The following is a 10,064-nucleotide window of genomic DNA, read 5'->3' on the forward strand; positions in this document are numbered from 1 at the left end:
TATTCTTATGGAGAGTATTTTTTACTTCTTGATGGTGCACATTGGCTGATAACATAATCCCCATTTTGTTTGTTTGTTTTATTTATCTGAAAATTACTTTCCCTCCATTTTGAGCATAACACTCTATATGATTTTGTTTTACCACTGTAAAGTTCTGCTTTTTCCTAACTTCTAGTATTATTTTTATGAAGTCTCTAGTTATTCTTTTCTTTGTTCATTTGTATATAATATTCCATTAAAATCATGTAAATGTTTTATTTCGATTTTTAAAGATTGGCTTATGATATAACATTACCATAGGGGTTGTAATACACATTACAGGGATTAATTCTTTCCTGGTCTTGCCTCAGTTCTCTGTTCCCACTTTCCTAGATGAACTTTTCAGTCACAGTATTTCTCCTTCCACCTTATTCTCTTTTTTTTTCATTTTGTTTTTTAAATTGGATAGTTTATCTATTTATGTTTCAGTTGTCATCTCCTTTCCCCTCCCTAGAACCCCTTATGCCATTCCCCCTCCTCCTTTTTGCTTTTATACCATTTTAATTACATGCAAGTATTAAGGTCAGTTCTCATTGAGGGACTAGCAATACAATAGATGCAAATAGTCAAGGAACAAGCAAGACAACAAACACAAATAGTCAAAGAACAAGCAAGGCAGTAAAAAAAATTCAGTGAACGCTCCCATGATCACTATTTCTAAGGGCTTATCAGGATGACCAAAATATGAGCTGACTTCCCTGTCCTAGCCCAAAGTCATTTTCATGTCTGAAGCCTAATTCCTTGTTCTACCCTAAACTTTAGATTACTGTCTGAAATTATTTCTTTGTTCTAGCCTAATATTTAGATTCCTGCCTGAAATTACTTCTTTGTTCTAGCCTAGTGTCAGATTCCTGCCTGAAGCCTACTTCCTTGTCCTTGTCCCATGTCAGATTCTTGCCAAGCAGCCCCAAAGGCTCTCTGCCTCTCCCCGTTTTTATTCTTTATTCTTCCTCATCCCCTCCTTTAAAGTCACTTTGGTTTTTCAAGTATCAGGGACTATGTTTTCCTTTCTTATTATTATCCACATTTACTCCCAGCTAGATACACGTAGTTAACAGTTAGAGGTAAGGGTAGATATATGGGAAAGAACACGTGGCGTACTTGATAAGGTACAGGTATAGATCACAGGAATGTGGGAATGTCGAATATATTTACTATGATCAAAATTAATAATTTTGCTGGAGATTTCAGACAAGTGTCTGAGAATAGTAATGAGGCCACACCCAAGGTCAACTATATTCTGACCTTATGTCTGGCTCATTGCTAGCAGGTGTCTACCTTTCTGACCCTGAATTTTCTTGCTTAATACATCTATGTCTGTCCACTTTCTTCTATATGTTATTTTTATTTTTGGCTGAATAAGAACCCATTATGTAAAGATACTACACCTTCTAGCCAGTCTTGGATGATTTTAGCATATGTTGTCATTGGTTTCTTGACTGGGATGCAAAGGAATCCCATAGTAATTTTAAGTTGTACTTCTTGGATGGTTAGAGATCCTGAACTCACTTTATAAATTATTACTGGCTATTTGTGTTTCTTAATTTAAGGACTGTCTATTAAGCCAGGCGGTTGTGGCACACGCCTTTAATCATAGCACTTGGGAAGCAGAGGCAGGCAGATTTCTGAGTTCGAGAGTTCGAGGCTAGCCTGGTCTACAGAGTGAATTCCAGGACAGCCAGGGCTATACAGAGAAACCCTGTTTTGAAAAACCAAAAAAAGAAAAAAAAAAGAAACAAAGGAAGAACTGCCTATTAAATTCATTGGTTCATTTATTGATTAAATATCCCCGTTTCTCTGTAATTACTCTTAGGGCTTTTTCTTTTTGGAAGATGCCATGTCTTGGTGTGATTTGATTCATAATGTATTATCCCTGGGTTTTGAGTCATTTGAAGTTCTTTGTAATGTGAGTTTATTACAAATTTGGGGAATTTTGTCATTTAAATTTCACAGTAGGCTTTAAATGATCCATGGCCTTGGTCAGTGGTTTGTTTGTTTTTAACTCTTCTTTAGTCATTTCTTATTTGTGCTTCTGTTTGGATGTTGTCTATCACTAGATAACCAGAATTGCTGATATTTCTTACCACTACCTCATCTATCTCCCACTAAAGTGATGCAGTGAACTTTCCCATCCCTCTTTCTGGTTGAGCCTTAACTTTTTTTTTTTTAATATTTTTTTTACAGTCCAGATTTTATCCCCCTCCTGGTCCACCTTCTGATTATTCCTTATCCCTCTCTCCCAGTCTCCAAAAGGATATCTCCACCCCACCAGACTTCCACATACCTTGGGGCACAAGTCTCTCAAGGGTTAAGTGCACCTTGTCTGACTGAGTCTAGACCAGGCAATCCTCTGCTGTATATGTATTGCGGGCCTCATATCAGCTGGTGTATGCTGCCTGGTTGGTGGCTCAGTGTCTGTGAGGTCTTGGAGACTAGATTAGTTGAGACTGCTGGCCTTCCTCTAGGGTTGCTCTCCTCCTCAGCTTCTTCCAGCTTTCCCTTAAGTCAACCACAGGAGTCATCAGCTTCTGTCCATTGGTTGTGTACAAATATCTGCATCTGACTCTTTCAGCTGCTTGTTGGGCCTTTTGGAGGGCAGTCCTGATAGGGCCCTGTTTGTAATAATACCATAGAGCATCAGTAATAGTGTCAGGCCTTTGGGCCTCCCCCCTGAGCTGGGCTGCAATTTCCCTCAGACTCTTTTTATGTTTGTTCCTGCAGTTCTTTCAGACAGGGAACAACTATGGGTCAGAGGTTTTGAGTGTGGGATGGCAACCTCAACCCTCCACTTGATGACCTGTCTTTCTACTGGAGGTGGAATCTACAAGTTCCCTCTCCCCACAGTAGGGCATTTCATCTAAGGTCCCTCTCTTTGAGTCTTGAGAGTCTCTCATCTCCAAGCTCTCTGGTACCTTCTAGAGGTGCCCCCACCCACCTCCTGAGTTGTACGTTTCCATTCTTTCTGCTGGCCCTCATGGCTTCAGTCCTGTTCACTCAACCCCACCCCAATACCTGATCATGTTCTCCTCTTTCCCTTCCTGTCCTCTTTCTGACCCAGGTTCCTCCCCAACCATGATTGCTTTCTTTTTCCTCCCAAGGTGGGTTGAGGCATCCTTACTTGGTCCCTGTGGCTTGTTAGCCTTCTTGAGTTATGTGGATTGTATCCTGGGAATTCTGTACTTTTTTGGAGCCTTAACTTTAAGGTGTAAATGTTACAAACTCCACAATCTGCGCTGGTTATTCATAGCTCTCCACTCTGGATGCTGAGTAATTGAATGCCTTCCAATCCAGTCTATGTTCTGGGAATTTGTTCATTTTACAGCCTTCCATTGCTTTTTGCTTGCTGCATGTACTTTATGCAACATATTATGGCTTAGTATTTAAAAACATGCTTTAGGGGAAAAAATCCCTTCAATGGTTCAGAATAATTTTTTTCCTTTCAACCTTACAATTCCCTGTATTTTGCTGGCAGATTGTGATTACTTCAGAATATTTAACCTTGAACTATGTTTTGCGGGCCCAGTAGGTTTTCCTTCTGTGCTGGGTTCCTTCATGTGGAGTGCAGTTCACAGTGATACTTCAGGATAAAAGGCTAGGTAGGGATTCTGAATAGCTAGCCTTATTTGAAGCTATGTCATGGATAAATTTCATATATTTTCATATTTTTCTCTAGATTTCCATTTGTTACAAAGAAGAACAAGTCTTGTGCTGGATAGTTTTATGACAACTTCATAACCTATAGTCATCTGAGATGAAGGAAGCGTCATAAGATCTGGTTGTACAGATCAAGCACTTAATTAGTGATCGATAGGGGAGAGCCTATCCCATTGTGAGTTGTGCTATGAACTTATGGTCCTGAGTTCCATAAGAAAGCAGACTGAGAAAGCCACAAAGAGCAAACAGGGAAGCTGTTTCCTTGGCCTCTGCATCAGCTCTTACCTACAGGTCTCTTCTCTGTTTGAGTTCCTGTCTTGACTTCCTTTGGTGATAAATAGAGATATGGAAATATGTGGAGTGGTAGGCTGTGAGAGGCAGCTGGATACCTGGTCCAGCACAGGCCTCGAATTCTGGACCCTAATGGGATGGTAGGTGTTTGGTTCTGCTCCTGAGCCATGGTTCCTTTCACTTAGCTTCACCCCTCCACAGCCCCTTCCACAGAGAGGTCTATGTCCATCAGTCACTTGGGAACAGTGCCTCAGGCTCTCCCACATGTAGATCAGGTATCTCCAAGCTCTCAAATCAAGCCAATAGGGGTTATCTGCTGTTAGACCCTAACCCACTCCAAAACTGTATATAAGGACCCTATTCGAGAGAAATAAAGGTGTGTGAGAATCATCCCATTGTCTGAGAGTTTCTGTTGCAAGAGCAATAACACTTGGGAAGAGATATGCTCTCCTGAAGTGCCTTCAGGACCCTCCCCTCCTTGCCAGCTAGCCAGCTTCTAACCAGCCCAACCCAGACCAGCTCACTTCAGAGAGACAGTTGCAACACCTGGGAGTAACTGGGTAGCAACAGTGGAGACGTAGGCAGAGCAGTAGCAGAGTCAGCAGAGGTGATTCCCCATTTCTGCTCACACTTTATCCCCTTGGCCTGGACCCCACACCTGGCTGGGCCAGAGATCTTCATGGGAAGCCCTGTGGAAAAGGGACCCACAGAAATATAAGCCAATTAAACTTCTTCCTGGCAAACTTGATTTTTTTGCCATGGTGTTTTATTGTAGAAATAGAATTTTTAACTAAGAATGACCCAAAATATTTACTTCAGTATAGTAAAAGTCTTTTATGAACAGTTTTTAATTCCTATTCTATAATTGAACAGCATCCTAGTTAAAACTTATATATGCATACACATACAAAAGAACACAAGATGCTTCTTTTAAGGTCTGAACATGATTTGAATGCTACACTACTGTGGAATTTGCAAAGCGTGCTTGAAACAGGAAAAAATGAGTCAAACATTTCATGCTTTTATGTTCTCCTGTTCAGACTGTTTAGTCGACTGGGAATTCAATGAACATGTATTTGTAGAATTTTTTCTTTGCATTTGTAATAGAAAACAATTTAAATAGAAATAAAGACAGGCTGACAACTCCAGTATTTAAAACTCACAGGAGTTGGATCTCTGCAACCTCACTTTTGTAGGAGAGAAGTCCATCTCATCACATTCTGATTAAATTCTCTGATAGGTTAGATGTGACCTTTTAAAAATATTTATATCACCTCTGCCAAGTTTCATAATGTCTATCTAGATATCTGATTACAGTTTGACTCTCTTTCAGCCTATTGTTATACTTTGAGTCCCAGTGTACTGTAATGTTTAGGGTTAGGTGATGGGATCAATAAAGCCACAGAGAAATTTTAAATATTGATTTTTCTCTGGACCATTTCTTCAGGGATAAGATAATCAATAAAAATAAAAAAAATCTTTAGTACATTTATTTAGAAACCAAATGTGCTGATTTGGAATAAATCTAGAGATAATTTAACTAGAACATTGTGATTTTGGCCTTTGAACTGCTGTCTATGAATATTATCATTCAGCCCCTGAACATTTTAGGTCAATTTTAATTAAGATTCCAAACCCAGTTAAAGCACCAACCCTTCTATTAAATCTTTTTTGACCATATTAATCTACATTGATGCTTTGACCTCTGAATCTTCATACTATTTAATGACCTGAATACTACTGATTAGATATTCTCTTATTAAATCTCAATATATCATTTACTCTATGTATATTATTAGGTATCTGCATGTGGTGGGCATAGAAGAAGGAGAGAATATACATCAGTGAATTAAATGAAGTGATTGGGAACTAAACATTCAGCAAAATGCACACAATGTATAGTGATGCACATGTTCTTCAGTTGCTCTATAAAATATATATTATATATACATATATATATATGTATATATATACATATACACATATATATACATATATATGTATATATACATATATATGTATATGTATATACATATATATGGGATCTAGCTAATATTTGGTGTTTAGAGAAATTCTCTTTCATAAAGAGATAAAATATGAATACTTTATTCATTTGCAAGTTTTTTTTTATAATAAAGTTTGTAAAAAAGAATATAAAGAATTAGAAGTAGGTAGCTCAGCAGAGTGTTAGAAAGGCACTGGCAAACATCTGAGAGTTTATGAAATCAAGGAAGTGGATGCTAGAGAATGGTTTAAGTCAATAGTGGAACAGACATTTGTAGAGCTGGGTTTTGGAAGGAAATAAGGTGTCAGTTCTATAGAACCTCATTGTCACACTGTTGAATTAACTTCTAGCCTTAGAAGTTGGTCACAAATATTCTGAATGGAAATGAGTCCAGAAGGCAGACCCCATTGTTTTAATAGGTGAGGGACCTAAATCTTTATATAAAAAACAAAGGCAAATATGCTACATTAGTATATCTCCTGTTTCACTGTGTGCTTATTATAAAGGTAGATTTTTTGGTACACATCCTTAAAGATTCGTGGTCAGACTTATTGCATTTTTATGAGTAAACCAAAAGATCTTTCTGGTTTAAGGAGTGAGGACTTCTCTCAGAGAAACAGAGCTCTCAGCAGTCAGTCTTTCCTTTTCTTTCTTTCTCCCTCTTTTTTTAAATGTTATTGAAAAATGAAGCTGAACTAGCCCAAATGGTGCATCAGACATGTAGTTCATCCAGTGGATTGAGGTGTAAGATATATCTGTACCTACACAATTGAACTTGGGGTACAGTAGAGTATGAATTAAAGCTGAGGGTTAAAAGTTCAGGCAGTTATAAAAACTCCAACTTGGTGGCCTTACTTCATAGAAGAGGTTATAATATGAGATTTTTGGAGTCATTAGCTGCCCCTTAAAATCTACTCATCCTGTACAGTGTTTTGCATAGTACTTGTCAAACAGTAGGTGATTTATAAATGTTAAATGCATGGATGGATGCATTAATGAATATTTTTCTGATTCCCCTTATCTTGTTCTAAAATTTCCAAACACACTTATCATCTTCTACCACCCAGCTCAGAGGAGAGGCAAGGTCCTGAGAGCTGCAATAACTGATGTATTGCCTCTTGGGATAATTTGAATAAAATCAAATCTGGAAGATAGTAATTATTAACTTCAAGAAAATTATCTTCAGACTGCATCCGTGGTATGGCTTGGTGTGAATACTTCATGATCCATAGTTCATGTAATATAGACTCATATAAAAGAAACAAAAATGCAGTACAATGTGTGATATTTCTTTTTAACTGGACTTTGAGCTTCTCAAGGGCTGCACTTTATTTATATTTCATATTGGCAGACCCACCCACTGCATCTCTTTGTATTAATGCTCAAAGGGTTTCTGTTGAACTGATTTGAACTACAAAAGTGATACTGCAAATGGTTTGTGTAGATTGGGGCAATTTTGAAGTAAAGAAGTGTCTTAATTCTTCTGAGTTCTTATGTGTAGATATTTCCTTTTCTTTTTCATATAGTAGACACTAGAGTTGACTGCCTAGGGGAAGGAAGGGTTTCTCATATGAGGACAAGGATTTAGGTTAGATATCAGGACAAATGATGATGATTAGATCCTATGTTTGAGTAACCTCTGTTACAGGATATCTGAGCACTGTGATGCCCAAGACTGTATACTGGAAAAACCTGCTTGAGGTGTGGCTCAGTCCTAGCACACATATTTAATCCAAGAATGATGCAGAATATTTGATCACATTGTGAGATTGTGTACAGGAAAAAAACTGTTCCTACTTGTGGTGTGGCTCAGTCCTCGCACATACCTTTAACCCAAAAGCATTCTTTTTATTGTAAATAAGATTGAGTAAAGTCAGCCATTGGCTTGTATATTGGAGACAGAGCCACACTAACAGTCAGTCATGAGTCTCCTGACTCCAATTCAGGAAAAATCATTTTGTTCAAAGAGAAAATACAAGTTGTTCTTTTGCCAGGAATCAAGGGTTAGAGCAAGCAACCAGTTGACAGAAAGTGAACATAGGAAAAAAAAAACAGAGAGTTAGAGGAAGTCAAAAGGATGGATAGAGACACACAGGAAGGTGAAAGAAGAGATACTCTGTTGGAAAGCCTTTTAAGGTGTGTGGAAAAGGAGAATTGGCTCTTTTTCTTCTGGGATGTCAGTTGAGGAGGAAGGTCAGCTGGGTGCTTTCTCTGATCCTCTGAGCTAGTAGGTTTTCACACCAGTATCTGGCTCCAGAGTCTTCATTTGCTAAAATGGAATGATTGAGATTTTGTTTTAAAAACAGCACTGACCATCTGGGATTATGGATATTTAACTCCCAATCACTTAATGCCATTTGTGGTGGAAAGAGGCAGTATTATACACAAAGATCTTTGTTAGTACACACAAGACCTGACATAAACATGGGAGCTAATATACAATGAATGGTCTTATTAGTGAGAGCAATGAGAGTGGTAGTCCAGGGCATAATACCAAGAGTGATTTAAAGCTGGTCCAACTTAATGCAGAGCTAATCTGGTGACGCTGGCAACAGAAATATAATGACAAATATGAGGCCGGGTCTACTCTGCACCTCTGAAGGTAACATTTGGCCATTGGCTTGTATATTAGAGACCGAGCCATGCTGACAATCATGAAACTCTTGACTCCAACTCAGGAAAAACATTTTGTTCAAAGAGAAAATACAAGTTGTTCTTTTGCCAGCAATTCTGTCCTGAGCTAAGATGGAGGCACTTTTAATCAGTCCAAATTGACATACAATTGATGTTGAGTCAGTGTCTGAGAAACCATGACAATAAATATAAATAAAGACCTCTGGTTAATCTCACTTTCCTGCTATGCTGATGTGAAAGTCACTTTCAGTATATGTGGGTGGACACAGATGGTACTTAAACAGCTCTGTTAAAGTGCACTTGATTTGATCATATTTTGAGGCTGGCCTCACTTGTTTTTAAGCAAGGCAGTAAACATAAGCAGTATGAATTTCTTGGTTGAGAAACACATTGTTCTGACAGTCTGGTTACTATTTTACAGAAAAGATTCTCTGTTTGGATCCTGTTAACCTTATTTATGAAGCGCATTTTCGGTTTCTCTTTTCGAACATCTTAAATGAATGAATTTGTGTCAGCTGGTGCCTGGCTCTTCATCAGTTCTTTCTAAATTTAATTTTCCTGTTTTCCTCTTGCTCTACTGTGCCCTTCCTTAATTATCAGATTATAGCGTTCATCGTGATTCCTGGAATTGTTCGTTTTTGTCAAGCTGAAAGAACACAGACCACTGATATGTGTAATGCTGTACCTTCTCACTTGATGACTCTCCAATTAGTGTCCCAGTCAATCTTGAGACTAACCAGAAGGCAGCCTTCCCTTTTTTCCTGTGTCTGACTATCTTTCACTGTTGACTTTCTTCAGAAACTACACAGTAGTGTCTTAGTAAAATCGTTACTTGTATAATATCATGTGATATCAGATTGAGGTTAACTCCCGTATTGAATGTGTTTGTTCTAATCTCCTTTTCTACACAACCCAGTGTACATAGGTCCTTCTCTTCCTTTGATGATAAACTTTAATTCTCCTCATAAGATAATCAGATGTTACGATGCCCTGGGGCTGAAAAGTAACTTGGTGCAAAGATGTACAGCAATATGTTAGGGCTGAGTCAGAGATATGCAACCCCTGACTCCACAGTGTAACTAGGGTAGGAAGGGTGTGACATTTGATTCACTGCTATGCTGGTGTGGTTTAGAAACTATTCCTGGTTTTATCTTTAAACTTGAGATTTGTAAGTGAACCATGATGAAAGAATGAAGCACACATATGAGCAAAGGAGAAATTCATTCCTTTGTGGCAACCAGTCTGGGACATAATGTTTATGATTCTTGTGAGAGAGAATTCTACAAGTCTACAGCTGAGACCAAGGTATAAAAGCAAGGCCTTGACTGAGCAATGTGGTGACACTGACAGTTAGAGATCCTTAAGTTGAACAAAGAAGAAAAGACCAATTACTAGAGTTACTTAAAGTGCTACTTGTACTGCTTATTGCTAAGCATTGTTT

This window comes from Grammomys surdaster, unplaced genomic scaffold, assembly GCF_004785775.1.
Source record: "Grammomys surdaster isolate TR1022 unplaced genomic scaffold, NIH_TR_1.0 188, whole genome shotgun sequence".
NCBI classification, from domain to species: domain Eukaryota; kingdom Metazoa; phylum Chordata; class Mammalia; order Rodentia; family Muridae; genus Grammomys; species Grammomys surdaster.